Source organism: Felis catus, chromosome D2 (assembly GCF_018350175.1).
Source record: "Felis catus isolate Fca126 chromosome D2, F.catus_Fca126_mat1.0, whole genome shotgun sequence".
NCBI lineage: Eukaryota > Metazoa > Chordata > Mammalia > Carnivora > Felidae > Felis > Felis catus.
The window spans coordinates 28,941,278-28,956,254 of record NC_058378.1 but is presented as its reverse complement, the minus strand read 5'-3'; the positions used below and the strand labels follow the sequence as shown (position 1 = coordinate 28,956,254).

The 14,977-nt window shown below is 36.9% G+C and overlaps 1 protein-coding gene across 3 annotated transcripts in view; it reads left to right on the top strand.

Moving 5' to 3' along the window:
• The window catches only part of CTNNA3 (catenin alpha 3), a 1,783,011-nt gene that overhangs the window by 46,774 nt on the left and 1,721,260 nt on the right, over positions 1-14,977 (top strand). Inside the window, exon 1 of one of the 3 annotated variants that reach the window (XM_023240490.2) lies at positions 10,835-11,028. The exons of 1 other annotated variant lie outside the window; for it this stretch is intronic. The gene's annotated coding sequence lies outside the window, so the exon portion shown is untranslated. Of the gene's footprint in view, positions 1-10,834; positions 11,029-11,529; positions 11,859-14,977 lie in introns of those variants that run through there. One more of the 3 variants, XM_045040981.1, reaches the window with a different exon arrangement.

The following is a 14,977-nucleotide window of genomic DNA, read 5'->3' as shown; positions in this document are numbered from 1 at the left end:
CCAGAGTTTAACAGAAAGAGGTAGGATAAAGAAAAGATAACACGTATGATAATTACAGTAAAAATATATACACATAAATAATTACTGCAGCTATGCTCAGCATTTCCTGGTCCAAGTTCTGGGCCATTTTCAAGGCCTTTTTTTCTTTCTGCCTGTCTTTCTAATTTAATTTAATTTAATTTAAATTAGTTTTTCAAAATTTTATTTAAATTCTTGTTAGTTAATATACAGTGCAATATTGGTTTCAGCAGTAGAATTCCATGATTCGTCACTTACATAAAACACCCAGTGCTGGGGGCGCCTGGGTGGCGCAGTCGGTTAAGCGTCCGACTTCAGCCAGGTCACGATCTCGCAGTCCGTGAGTTCGAGCCCCGCGTCAGGCTCTGGGCTGATGGCTCAGAGCCTGGAGCCTATTTCCGATTCTGTGTCTCCCTCTCTCTCTGCCCCTCCCCTGTTCATGCTCTGTCTCTCTCTGTCCCAAAAATAAATAAACATTGAAAAAAAAATTAAAAAAACAAAACAAAACAAAACAAACAAACAAAAAACCACCCAGTGCTCATCACAATGCCTATCACCCATCCCCCTGCCCAACTCCCTCTATCAACTTTCAGTTTGTTCTCTATCATTAAGAGTCTTGTATGGTTTGTTTTCCTCTCTCTCTTTTTTCTCCTGCTTCCTTATGTTCATCTGTTTTATTTCTTAAATTCCACATATGAGTGAAATCATTTATTTGTCTTTCTCTGGCTGACCTACTTTGCTTAGCATAATACACTCTAGCTCCATCCACATCATTGCTAATGGCAAGATTTCATTCTTTTTGATGGCCGAGTACTATTCCATTGTGTGTGTGTGTGTGTGTGTGTGTGTGTGTGTGTGTGTGTGTACCACCTCTTTATCCATTTATCAGTCAATGGACACTTGAGCTTTTTCCATAGTTTGGCTATTGTCAATAGTTCTGCTATAAACATTGGGGCATGTACCCCTTCAAATCTGTATTTTTGTATTTTTTGAGCAAATACCTGGTAGTGCATTTGCTGGCTGATAGGATAGTTCTATTTTTAACTTTTTGAGGAATTTCCATACTGTTTTCCAGAATAGCTGCACCAGTTTACATTCCCACCAACAGTGCAAGAATGTTCCCTTTCTCTGCATCCTTGCCAACATTTTAGCCATTCTGACAATTGTGTGGTGGTATCTTATGGTTTTGATTTGTGTTTCCCCAATGATGTGTGATGTTGAGCATCTTTTCATGTGTCTGTTATTCATCTGGATGTCTTCTTTGGAAAAATGTCTATTCATGTCTTCTGCCCATTTCTTCACTGGATTATTTGTTTTTTGGGTGTTGAGTTTCATAGGTTCTTTATAGATTTTGGATACTAACCCTTTGTCAGATATGTTATTTGCAAATATATTCTCCCATTCCATTTGTTGCCTTTTAGTTTTGTTATTTCCTTCGCTGTACACAAGCTTTTTATCTTGGTGAGGTCCCAATAGTTCATTTTTTGCTTTTGTTTCACTTGCCTCCACAGATGTGTCTAGTAACAAGTTGCTCCAGCTGAGGTCAGAAAGGTTGCTGCCTGTGTTCTTCTCTAGGATTTTGATGGTTTCCTGTCTCACATTTAGGTCTTTCATCCATTTTGAATTTATTTTTGTGTGTGGTGTAAGAAAGTGGTCCAATTTCATTCTTCTGCATGTTGTTGTCCAGTTTCCCCAGCACTATTTGTTGAAGAGACGTTCTTTTACATGTTGGATATTCTATCCTGCTTTATTGAAGATTAGTTGACCATATAGTTGTGGGTTCAAGGCATCCTTAGAAAGTGTTTCTTTAACTTTCTACCACTATTATGAAAATGTCAGCTTGCCTTTTCACTGTGGGATACCGTCTGGCTTTTCCTTTCTATCTGGAGTCTAGTCTCCCAAACAATGGACTTTACAGAGAAAGTCACATTCCCTGCATTTCAGCTAAAAACTAGCTTTCCAGTTCTCATTTCTATTCTGGAATCAGTTTTTTTCCAGTATAAATAACAATGGGAATATCCATTCTTTTCACAGAAACCTCACTCTCTAACTTACAGGATAAGATCTGGTCCTGTGGGTACTGCCCATTCTGTCCTCTCCTTCAGGCAATTGCCATAGCTGTTTTTATTTTTTTTATTTTACTTATTTTTTTTTAATTTTTTTTTCAACGTTTATTTATTTTTTAGGGGACAGAGAGAGACAGAGCATGAACGGGGGAGGGGCAGAGAGAGAGGGAGACACAATCAGAAACAGGCTCCAGGCTCTGAGCCATCAGCCCAGAGCCTGACGCGGGGCTCGAACTCAGGACTGCGAGATTGTGACCTGGCTGAAGTCGGACGCTTAACCGACTGCGCCACCCAGGCGCCCCGCCATAGCTGTTTTTGATACATTTTCTAGAAATCAGAATTATTCTTTTATAGCCATGTTTGGGACTGCAGTAGTCCATTCTAGATTGTGCTATACCACATTAATTAGGTTTTTTTTTTACATGATTTATTTTCCTTAATCAGTCAATCAATCAAGCAATCAGTTATCTATCATCTTCTTCATTTCAGTCTTGGGGCTCTTGTAAACATACAGTGTTTACGGCAGTGATTCTCAAGTCACCCCTTTTCCTCTTCTTTCCGGGGCAGGCAGTTTTGGTTGTCACAGTAGTTGTGGGGCACATCCGGCACTTAATTGGCATAGGCCAAAGAAGCTTAGCGGTTTTAAAATGTGTGGAACTCTTCTCTAAAATGAATTATCCCACATGCCACGCAGGTTTCAGATATCCCACTGTAGGTGCTGTTTATAATTTTCTAAGCTTAGAACTTAACTCTGGTTTAACTTATAAACACTAAGTTTTTTTTCTGCACAGTTTTATTAATATACTTTTCTAGGAATACACTTGAGTATATCAAAGGAAGATTGTTCTTCTTTTGTTCTATATCATATGAGGAGTTATTTCTTATTTCAGAAAAATCTTGTCATTGTTGCAAAGCTGCTGGTGATATTTGAATTGCCAGTACAACACATCCTTATCAATTTACATTTGTAGCTATCACATTCACAGTGCTTCTGTGCTTAAGGGGAAAAGTGCCTCTTATTATGTGTTCCAGTATGAGTGTGCCTGAGCATTTGTGTAATGAAATGCAAATGCATAATTTATGTAAATACATACACTTGTATTTAAATGACATTTATATAGAAAATATGTTTTTTTTTAATGTTTTTATTTTTGAGAGAGAGTGTGAGCAGGGGAGGGGCAGAGAGAGAAGGGGACAGAGGATCCAAAGAGGGCTGTGCACTGACAGCAGTGAGCCCAGTATTGGGCTCAAAACCATGAATTGTGAGATCATGACCTGAGCACAAGTTGGATGTTTAACCAACTGAGCCACCCAGGAAACCCTGTAAACATATAAAATATGTTTTTTTTTCTTTTTCTTTTTTTCTTTCAACGTTTTTTTTTTTTTTTTATTTTTTTTATTTTTTGGGACAGAGAGAGACAGAGCATGAACGGGGGAGGGGCAGAGAGAGAGGAAGACACAGAATCGGAAACAGGCTCCAGGCTCTGAGCCATCAGCCCAGAGCCTGACGCGGGGCTCGAACTCACGGACCGCGAGATCGTGACCTGGCTGAAGTCGGACGCTTAACCGACTGCGCCACCCAGGCGCCCCTAAAATATATTTTTAAAGACTCGGTATAGATAATGTATAGTTAGTAACTATGAATTTCATTTTAGGATGTTAAAAAAGGACATTGGAAAATACTTTTTTTAATTTTCAAGTTAGTTAACATACAATGTAGTCTTCTCTTCAGGAGTAGAACCCAGTGATTCATCACTTCATAACACCTGGTGCTCATCCCAACAAGTACCCTCCTTAATACCCATCACCCATTTAACCCACCCTTTCACCCCCACCCCCATCAACCCTTAATTTGTTCTCTATATTTAAGAGTCTCTTATGGTTTGCTTCCCTCTCTGTTTTTATGTTATTTTTCCTTCCTTCACCTATGTTCATCTGTTAAATTTCTCAAATTCCACGTATGAGTGAAATCATATGATATCTGTCTTTCTCTGACTGACTTATTTCACTTAGCATAATACCCTCCAGTTACATCCATGTTTTTGCAAATGGCAAGATTTCATTCTTTTCCGTTGCCAAGTAGTATTCTAGTGTGTGTGTGTGTGTGTGTGTGTGTGTGTGTATGTGTGTATGTGTATGTGTATGTGTATATATATACATATATGTATACATGTATATACATATACATATATGTATACACACACACACACATATATATATATATCATATCTCCTTAATCTATTCATCAGTTGATGGACATTTGGGCTCTTGCCATAATTTGGCTATTGTTGATAGTGGGGTGCATGTGCCCCTTCGAATCAGCACTTTTATATCCTTTGGGTAAATTCCTAGTAGTATAATTGCTGGGCCGTAGGGTAGTTCTATTTTTAATTTTTTTAGGAACCTCCACACTTTTCCAGAGTGGCTGCACCAGTTTGCATTCCCACCAACAGTGCAGTAGGGTTCCCCTTTCCCCACATCCTCGCCAACATCTGCTGTTTCCTGAGTTGTTAATTTTAGCCATTCTGACTGGTGTGAGGTGGTATCTCATTGTGGCTTTGACTTGTATTTCTCTGATTATGAGCATGTTGGAAGTCCTAACCTGAACAAAACGAAATAAAAGTTATCCAAATTGGCAAAGAAAAAGTCAGACTTTCACTCTTCGCAGATGACAGGATACTCTACATGCTTGGGAGCCTGCTTGGGATTCTCTCTCTCCTTCTTTTTCTGCCCCTCCTGTTTGCTTGCTCTCTCTCTGTCTCAAAGTAAATAAATAAACTTCAAAAAAATAAATGATATCAGTATTTCTGCTTCCCTTGTTAAGTGCCTCTAGGCTAAGATGATACATTACTGTGTTGTTTATATTATTTACTGGTAGCTTTTGAGGTTACATTCTGAAAGATAAGACAATTTCTTTAACACTTTAAGAGCTGTAGCAAATAAGAATAAAGTATAGTAATCCTTTATAAATAACATAGTACACATCTCTTATTTATATAATTTGAAATAAAAAGATAGGTTAAATGACAGTAAGTGTTGATTTCATTCTAGATATTCTGTACCTTTAAAAATAATATTCAAAGCTGCAAGAGCAAGTTGTTTTTAGAACCATCAATACTAGAAGCTGTGGTTTATTAATATATGCGAGGGACTGATAAGGTGGTTAATTAATAAAAGAAATGTCACCAAGAAGGTCTGTGCTGGGAATTTTCATTAACAAGTTGAAAAAGAAGTAACAGAGTAATCAATGAACTAAAGCAGACATGATTGACTATAATTACTGTGCTTGTTAAGACTATTGACTAACAGCAAGATGGGCTGTCAAAGTTGAGGCATGGCACTCTGAGAAAATTAAATGAGAAAATTTAATGAGAAAAACATTCATTTTTGCTAACACCAAGGCAATAAAGGTAAAGTGTCAATTTCAGGAGTTATGAAATAGTTAAATTGAGATATTTGATTTTAACATTAAATACACCTTGACTAACATTTAAATGCTATATTTGAGTTTACACAAAGCAAAATGCAGAAGGAGAAATTTGGTGGTAAATATAATATATAAAGATAACAAACAAGATATAACTTATGTTTGTACCAGGGCAGGGTAGTAGCTGTAAAGATGGAGAGGCAATGGATTTGAAGGATATTTGATAAATAAAATTAATAGAACACCATTCTCTTATTTTGTTGATATCATTCATTTCTGCATCAAGGCAAATATAACTCCTTCCAGGAAAATTTCCTGGATTATCCTCTTCTCCTTGAGTTATCTCTCCCTCCTTTGAAATCCCTCAGCTATTGATGCTTTACTTTGTATTATAGTTAATTTGCATATGCCATACTGTTAATGGACTATATTGCTGCCCCTAACATTCATTCCCCTGGTGGAGACAACATAAGTAAACAAACAAATATTGAAGGTTGTAGTAAGTGACTGGGGGCAGTAAGGTAAGGTAATCAGGTAATACCTCTATGAGAAGGCGAAGGATGAAAATTAGCCAGACATATAAATAGCTGGGAGGAAATGATTTCAGGCAGAGGGATGGTAAGTGCAACAGTCCTGAGAATAAGCTTGGGTATTTTATGAGTAGAAAATATAATTGAAGTCCGTGAACTGGAGGGGAGAGTGCTATGAGTGAAAATGGAAGAGGTTTACAGGAGCCATAACATAGAGGTCCTTGTAGATTTGTTAAAGAATTTGGATTTTTTTGCTATGACTAACAAGGCATTGTATGATATTAAGCAGGAGAATGGCATGAGCTAAGCTATGTTCTAAAACATCATTTAGAAGCTATGTGGAGAATAGATTGCAGATGCCTCAAAATAGTTGGGCAGAGGAGATAGAAGTGGATGTATAAAAGATAACTTTTCAAAGTAGGATTAATGGAAATTCTTGATGATTTTGAGGGAAAAGAATGGATGAAGGAAGATTCCTAGGTTTTGGCTTAAGCAATGAGGCGATGATACCAATTACTAGAATATGAATGACAGAAGTATATTTGGGAGGCATAATCAAGAGCTCTTTTTTTGGGTCATGATAAGTTTGAAAGGTCTATTAGCTATCTAAATGAAGGAGGCAGTTGTATGTATACCTCTGGGGCTCACGAGGGAGGTCTGGGTTGAGGATATACAAATTTGGAATTTGTTAGCATATGGATGTATGATTGGTGTATTCAGTGAACAATCGCCTTGTCCAGTCTCTGCATTTCACTTTGCTCTATTGTGTCTCCCTTTCTCATTCTTTAATGACATATTGGGTCAGCTCCATAATTTTCCTGCCACTTAGTGAAATGTTTTAAAGGCTACTTAGTCTCTTAAAATTTTTTTTAAATGTTTATTTATTTTTGACAGAGACAGAGCATGAGCGGGGGAGGGGCAGAGAGAGAGGGAGACACAGAATCTGAGGCAGCTTCCAGGCTTCGAGCTGTCAGCACAGAGCCCAATGTGGGGCTCGAACTCACAGACCATGAGATCATGCCCTGAGCTGAAGTTGGACACTCAACCAACTGAGCCACCAGGTGCCCCTACTTAATCTATTTTGAAACTTCCATTTTATTCCAGTTTAAATCCTATCTCCTCTTTTTCCTCCAGCACTGACCAGATGTCTTCTCAAGGGACTTGGAAATGGGAAGGGGCAAGATTGATTTTTTTCACCACTTCTGCTCTGGTATCTTCAAGAAGAGAGATTTAGTTGGCCTTGTTCCTTTGATATTTCAAGTCCCCTAACTTTTCCTGTAGTGTTAGGGCTAGGAAAGGGAACAGGAGAGGAGGAGCATGTAGCTTTTTTTTAAATGCTTCTTAATAAGCCCTGAATGAGGTGTCTATCTTTAAATACTGGAAATTCCTTAGCATGCATGCAGTGTACACAGATGGCTTAGTTTTCTTTTATTTTGAGCTTAGTTGCCAGTTCTGCAAAGCAGGAAAAATCCCATTTAACATTTTATTATGGATCTCCTTTAAATTCATAGGGTTGGATGAGATATCCCCTGAGGTGACAGTGTGCATTTGACCACACAGAAGTTGGTGGTAGACCTAAAAATGGGCTTTATGGCAGTGAAGGAGACAGAAATGGGTTGTGGAATGAATGATGGTTGAAGATATAGGGATGGTGAGAAGCTTATTTGGGAAGTATTGTGATGAAGGTAGCAGAGAACTGGGAGGAACTGTAGGGTGAAGCTAATGCTTTTGTTTGTTGGATATTTTAAAGTTAGAGGTCTTGTGGTGTATTTTTGTGCTGATCATTGCAGAAACGGTGATAATGTGGTTCATGAAGTGATAAGGAAGGAGCAGAGTCCTTGAGAAGGGGGAGAAGAAGGAATCCAGAGCAGAAGAGGAGAGATTAGCTGCTGGTAGGAGCAAGGGTACTATTTGCATTATAATAGGAAGGAAGCCAGAGAAGGTGGGGCTCAGGGCTGGTGGTTTTATAGATTTGATAATGAGAAGGCATGGGGCATCTTCCCATGTGGCTTCTGTTTTTTCTTTGTGAGGCAGGAGAGTTGGTTAGTAGCTAATAACAGGGTAGGTGGGAAGAGAGGGGGAAGGATCTTTTGCTGCAGTATGTAAGACCTTTGAAATAGGAACAGATTCATTTAGTTTCACCTAAAACACCAACAAAGTGCCAGCATTATTTATCACATATTTTTGGGATAAGATAATTTTAATTACCACAAATTATTCTTAGCTTTAAATCTGATCTCGAAAAGGTGTTATAGCTGTTCAGAAAGTCACATATTTTTTTGAAGCCCCAACCTGAAATTGCCTGAAATATTTTGAGGTATCGTGTATAGAATAAAGTGGACTCAAAGTTCATGCAAAAGCTATATTCATTCTTTAAGGTATTTTAGTGAAAAGAAGAAAAGGTATTCTATTCTGACTGAAGAACTGATTGTTTCCTGGAGGGCTTATTTTCCAAGAGGGGCTCCTGATAGAGGTAGAATTATTTTCTTTTTGGAGGCTTCCCTTCTGTGCCTCTGATGTTCTAGCTGGCTTCTAACATAGGGATCCACATCAAGGGACTTCTCAGTACATATGGTTGAGTGACTTTGTCTGGGACCAGAGACATACATACTTTTGATTACCTCAGGAGGATTGCTACAACTGCCCTGATTTATTCTCTCTCTTCTCTCTTTTTTTTTCCAGCTCCTTTACCCCTAACCTTTGTTTGCTTGCAAGAGGAATGTGAGCCAAAATTTTAAAGTTTGAAAAGTATACAGAAAGGAAACAAGTAAATAGGGAAGGAGAATAAATACTGAACAAGACTGGGCAAGGTTACAAGAGGGAATTACTGTGAAAACCTGGAAGGGGGCCAGGGTGCAAAATGCAGTAGCTGTGTCGTTTACAGGAACTATTTAGTGTTCAGCATGCTTCAGTGATCACCCAGAGAAAGCCAGATTTCTCTGGTTTTGTTTGCTACCCTATAGTTAGCTATGGAAATGTGGCATAGGTGATCTGTATTTTTTCTCAGCCAACTGATACAAATACAGGGGATCGTGGGGCCTCTGCTCATCAAATCTGACGTGATTTGAATTGCTAGGAAAGGGACCTCTTGTGGCCATAGTGGGAAACATTTTAACTGAAACCTATCTTAGAGGTTACATTTTTATGAAGAAATGAAAAAAAAACTTTATAGAGCTCTGTAACATTGTATTTCAGATGTTTTATAATATTTAATTGTTTTAATAACACCAAGTACCGTAATTTCATCTGTATTTTATCTATGAGAAGTTCTGTATAATTTGCAACACTTCAGATTTTGTCCATTTAATTCACACATCCCCTGACAAATAGATAGAAAGAATAGGAGTTTTCATTTCCATTCTGCAGATGGAAAAGAGAGGTACAGAGCAGGTAAGTAACTTATTTGTGGTTTTACAGTGGGGGCAGACTGGTTCATGATAGAATTTGGGTATCTTATCTTGGGCTCAGTTCAGCAGTCTGGGTTTGGAAAACATTCATTATTAAAGCTCTAAAACAAAAACTTCTATTTTGCAAGTGTCAAGTGAATTCTTTATTCAAGAAAAGATGGATTGAGAGACATAAAACTTAGTCTTTTGTTTTCAGTGTGAAAAGAGGCTATTCCTAGATTCTCCAGGAGAAAAAAGCTGCTTTAAAAAAATCTGGGAGGACAGTATGTCAGCAACTAAGAATCTTTAGATAAATGTAATGCCAGTTATGCACATTTTAAAGGAAGCTACATAAAAATACAGTTATTTGCATATTTCCCTAGAAATCATATAAAATGAAACTCCTTTCATCGTTGATTCTCTCTGACAGTCCCCGGACCCTGTCTTTTGTCTCAGCTCTCTAATATTTGTTATAAGAGGGCCTGTGGAGCTAACAAATAAATGTCTTCTTTTTATTTTGAATTCAGTTTCTTTAAGAACAATAATGCCTAAGCTCAAATGAGTAGTTTTTCTATTTACTTATTAAATATATACTAAGAAATTTTAATTCTAACGTGGTTAAGATACGGTGGAGTAGTTCTTTATAAGGGACTGTTGTTTTAGAAGCTGTTGGAAGAAAGTCACAGAAGTGGTAGTGTCTAAGGAAATATGGTATGAGTTCAAGTGAGGAATCAAGGAATTGATGAAATGATAAAACACAAGGCAGGGATATGCAAGATTTGTTCCAGTGAATGTTAGGGTATTGAGGAAAAGATATCGAAAGAGGGAAGAGGAGATACAAAAAAGAACAGCTGTAGCAAAAGAAATTTTGTAGGAGAAGACTTTTTTTTCTTGATAACTTTAATAATGGTTTCGCTGTAGAGTTTTTGTAAATCTTCACAGTACATGCTGTATACTGATAATTATGTGGTTCTCCATAAATTCTGGGAGCATGGAGTGTGATACCTGGTGCAAGTGTATGAGACAGGTAAGATTTCAGAGCAAAAGCACTATCTCAGATATGACACATTGTCCTGTGGCATTGAAGTTGCTAAATTTCACATAATTGATCTTTTGATGTATGGATTCCCTAGACTCTTATTATCCCTGCTTTATCATTTTTTTTCACTCTCCATAATTCCAGTCTTCAGCTTTAATTAGATGTAAAGAGGTCCTTATTTTGGAGAGAAATGCAAACCTAACTTATTCAGAGCTTCCTGACAGCTATGTTTATAGATCTCTAGGCAAAGTATGTGTCTGGCCTTTTTCAACGGAGTATTTTCAGTAACAAGTTGTCAGTGAGGTCAGTGACTAGCAGTTCAGGATTAGATACCACCCACCCTGGTTTGTAACCTCCCCTTTCTTTCTTATCCTGGGTGAATGACGCTCAGCTAAAGTGACTGCCCCACTGTCACTGCCTCTTAATTTGGTACTCTGTAACTCTGGCTAAGAAGGCTTCTCCCTCTTCTTCTTTTTTTTTTTCCCTCCCAAAACTCTTTTTGGAAAATTCCCTACAAGAGCTGAACTTTAAAAAAATTTACTTTATAGAAAGCAACAGAAAGGTAAGAGTCAAGTTTGTAAAGAGAAGAGCTGGACTTCAGTGCATTCTTGTTGCTGCGTTGAATTGCTCTGCCTTAGTTATATATCGTAGTTTTAAAATGTGGGGTTTCCTTCTGAATTAAAGTACATCACACTGTTATATAAAATGGGAATGTTTTGAGTAGTTATGATGAGAAATGTAGGCTTTCATGCTAATTTTAAAGTTATAAATAACTTTCAAACCAGTGCCAGGGGAAGCTAGTAGCCAAGGTCGTGCTTTGCATTCAGAGAGTTTCTGGCTATAAAAAGCCGATTGCAATACTGTGCAGGAAAAGATAAGATACGGCCTGGATGCTTGTGCTTTGGCATGGGGCTGGGGCAAAAGAAAGCAAAGATAGAAAATGTTTGAAGGGATTTTACTTTCAACCAAAAGCTTGTTCACAGTAAATGGAAGATTTTTCAAATGAGATAGTGGCAAAAACATTAATTCCTAAATTTAATATTTCTCTCATGTATTTGTTTTATAATTGGCAGTAATATTAAGAGGTTGAGTTCTCTCAGAACTGTTTTACCACCATTTATAATCAAATAAAAATCACACTATGTGAAATGTAATAATCAATACTGTAAACAGAATGTAAAGGGGGTCTGAGTGACTGAACAGTTGCTCTCCGTTGCACTGAGGACAGAACTGGAAGGAATGAGTTCAAATAGAAACCAGAAGAAATTTAGTTTAGGCATCAGAAGTTTATCAGTTGTACAAATTTTGAGTCACCGATATACACCACTAAGAAAGCCTGTTACAGTGTCTTTGAAGATACATGAAATCCAACGATTTGGTTACAACACGCAAGTATGAAAAATAAGATTTCACATTAGCTTTGCATCTGGGTTTGTGGTTAACTTATTTAGACACATGGAAAGGTCAACATATTGAAAATAGTTGTGATTTGGAGATGTGGATTATCAACAGCTAAATTTGAATGGTGTATTTGGATGCACTATTAAAATTTCATTATTCACGATAAAAAATGACCTCAGTATTAGCAGAGGACAAATTTGTTAAATGGAAAAACCCAGAATACAGACAGTATAGACACAACTATTTCCATTTGTTACCCTCCTATACATAGTCTGTGTCTTCCTTCTTACTTGAGTAAAATATTGGGATTTTATAGTAAAACTTATTTTCTTTTCATCATAAAAGTAATATGAGCTCATTGTAGAATTTTGAAAGCACAGAAAAACAATTACCTGTCATCTCATTGATGCATTTCCTTTTAGTCTTTTTTCTCTGCATGGCTTTGAAATGAATTACAGCAATACTGTTGATAAAATTTGAGACCTTGCTTTTACATTTAACATTATACCAAAACGTTTTCCATGTAACATTACCTATTCTACATAGATATTATCTTAAATTACTGTGTAACAATTTCCCAAGTTACTGAATATGATTTTCTTAATTATTGTTGAATACCTAAGTGCTATGGTAAATATCTTTGCATGCGTGTGTGTGTGTGTCTTAATTTATTTTAAAGATAATTTCTTTAAACTGTATTTTTAAAAAAATTTTTATTTGAGTAAAATTGACACACAATGTTACATTAGTTTCAGTTGTACAACATAGTGATTCAACATCTTTGTACACTACATTATGCTCGCCACAGTGTAGTTTCTGTCACCACATAGTGCTATTATATCATTGATTATATTACCTTTGCTGTGCCTTTTATTCCCGTGACTTATTCATTTCATAACTGGAAGTCTATATTTCCCACTCCTCTTCACCCATGTTGCCCATCTTCCCCTTCACCTCCTGGCAACCATCAGTTTGTTCTCTGTAGGTCTGATTCTTCAAACTATATTCTTAAATGTGGACTTGGATTATAGGGCATTTGAATTGAAGACAAAGGCTGTGACTTTTAAGAAGATGGTTTTTTACTGTTTTTCTTTTAAGACTTTGTAAAATTCCTTGTCTACCAAATGACATCTTTATTGAATGTCTCTGATATGTAAAACATTGTTATCAGGTATGTAAATAGCAATATACTAAGTGTTTGGAAGGACAGAATCTCTATTTACAAATTTTCAACTTATCAACTTTACAGATATCAACAAAGCTACATGTCAGGAAAATGCTTCAGTTCTGCCTGAAACTAAGAGATAGTATTATTGACTATATTATTTTGGACTTTTGAACAATAGAAGTTATAAATGACTTTTTTTAGAGGACCATCTATACATTGTTCTGATTTATATGAATTTTAAGAGCCAACTGTGACAAAGAAATAGCAGAATTAAGAAGGATAAATACTGTAGTTATAATAACCGCTTGGAGAAATTAGAAGTATTTGGAGAAATGTGTAGGCAGCAGAGTGAAAGAAAAAGGTAGAGGGAACATACAAGAGCAGAAATTCAGTATTAGGTTTTTCTGTTTAGGAAAACATGGGATTGGGAAGGGGCATAGCTAGAGTGGGAGTCAGAGAAGATAGTGAAGTTTTAATTTTGTTATTGTTGAAATTAGGAGCTATGGTTGTAGAAATAGACTATATTGAAGGGAAAAAGCCAAGGAATTGGTGGTCAGTAAAACTATTTGACTTTAGGAGGTGGTGGCTCTCCAGAGAAATCAAAGTAGAGAGAGTATAGAGATATCAGTATTATTTGGTGTGAGGTGAGTTGAGGTATAGGGTTGTGAATTCTTAAAGAATATATTGTGCCTGTATTAAAACTTTTTGAATTGTGCACTTTTATTTTTCAGTGATATTTAGAGGAAGACCAGAGCTATGGAAGGATGGGGTTCCCTTTTCTCATCCCTATGCATTTCTGTTTGTGTGTTTTTATTTTTTCTTTGGAACAGAAGGGATTAAGGTTTGAGAAGTTGGCCCTCAGTCTTGCCTGAAGAGAAACTATGTGCTTTGTAATAAAGACTTAAAAAAATAGTGTTTATTTAAGGATGACTGGCTCATGGGAATGTTAGTCTAGAGATTCAGAGAGTGTTATTTTCTGATTTTTGTTAGGATACTGGATTTTAAGTGACATGGTACTGTGGGGTGAAGCTCCTGAGTTTAGCCAAGTTGCAAATCTAATGGAAAGTGACAGATAATTGAGACTACAGAATTTTTGAAAGTGAACAGGACTATTAGCTGTTGCATGTGATCTTCACATGCTTGATTACTGTTTTTAACTGTGTTATTGGTGCCTGGGACACAGCCAATTTAATCTGCTACCAATTTACTCACAATCTTCCAGGGTTTGAGAAATGATTTTAAGTTCCTGTGTACCAAATTGTAAATTAGGTCAAATTTATTTGGCACACCCACCTCTTTTCCTGTCTTCATTATCCTAACCAGTATGCTTGTTCTGCTTCAGGTTCTTCCATCAGTGGGGAAATAGATTTGAGGGAGAAGGCAATGTTTAGTGCAAAGAAAAGCCCTCAGAGAGTGGAACTTGAGCACTGTAGGCCCTACTTTATATTGGCTGTATTGATCAGTAGTTCTCAATCTGTTATTGGTCCACGAAAGGAGAAAAGTTAGTACCAGAATGTAGGTCATCTATGCCCTAAGACTTTGTAGCAAGACTTTTTAGAAGAAATGGTCATTGATTTACATTCTTGCAAGCTCCTTATATCATTGCAGACTTGTACTTAGGGTAGCATTGCTTAAATTACACTGTATATAGCATTTATCTGCATATGGGGTAGGGAATTGGGATGGAGGTATACAATTAATTAAATAATAAGTGAATTATTAGGTCTCAGTTGATAAGATTTCTGGAGGTGGTATTAATGCAAAGAGGCCCTGAGTTAGTTCACTGAGAACCCTAGGAATGACTGAGAAGCAAGATTGCTGAAAGGACTACATTGGGTCTGCTCTGGTATTGGCTTTGGAATTAATTAATTCACTCATTCTAGATGACATGTGTAGCAGACATTATTCTTAGTGCTGGGAATAGATACTAGTAAATCAAATA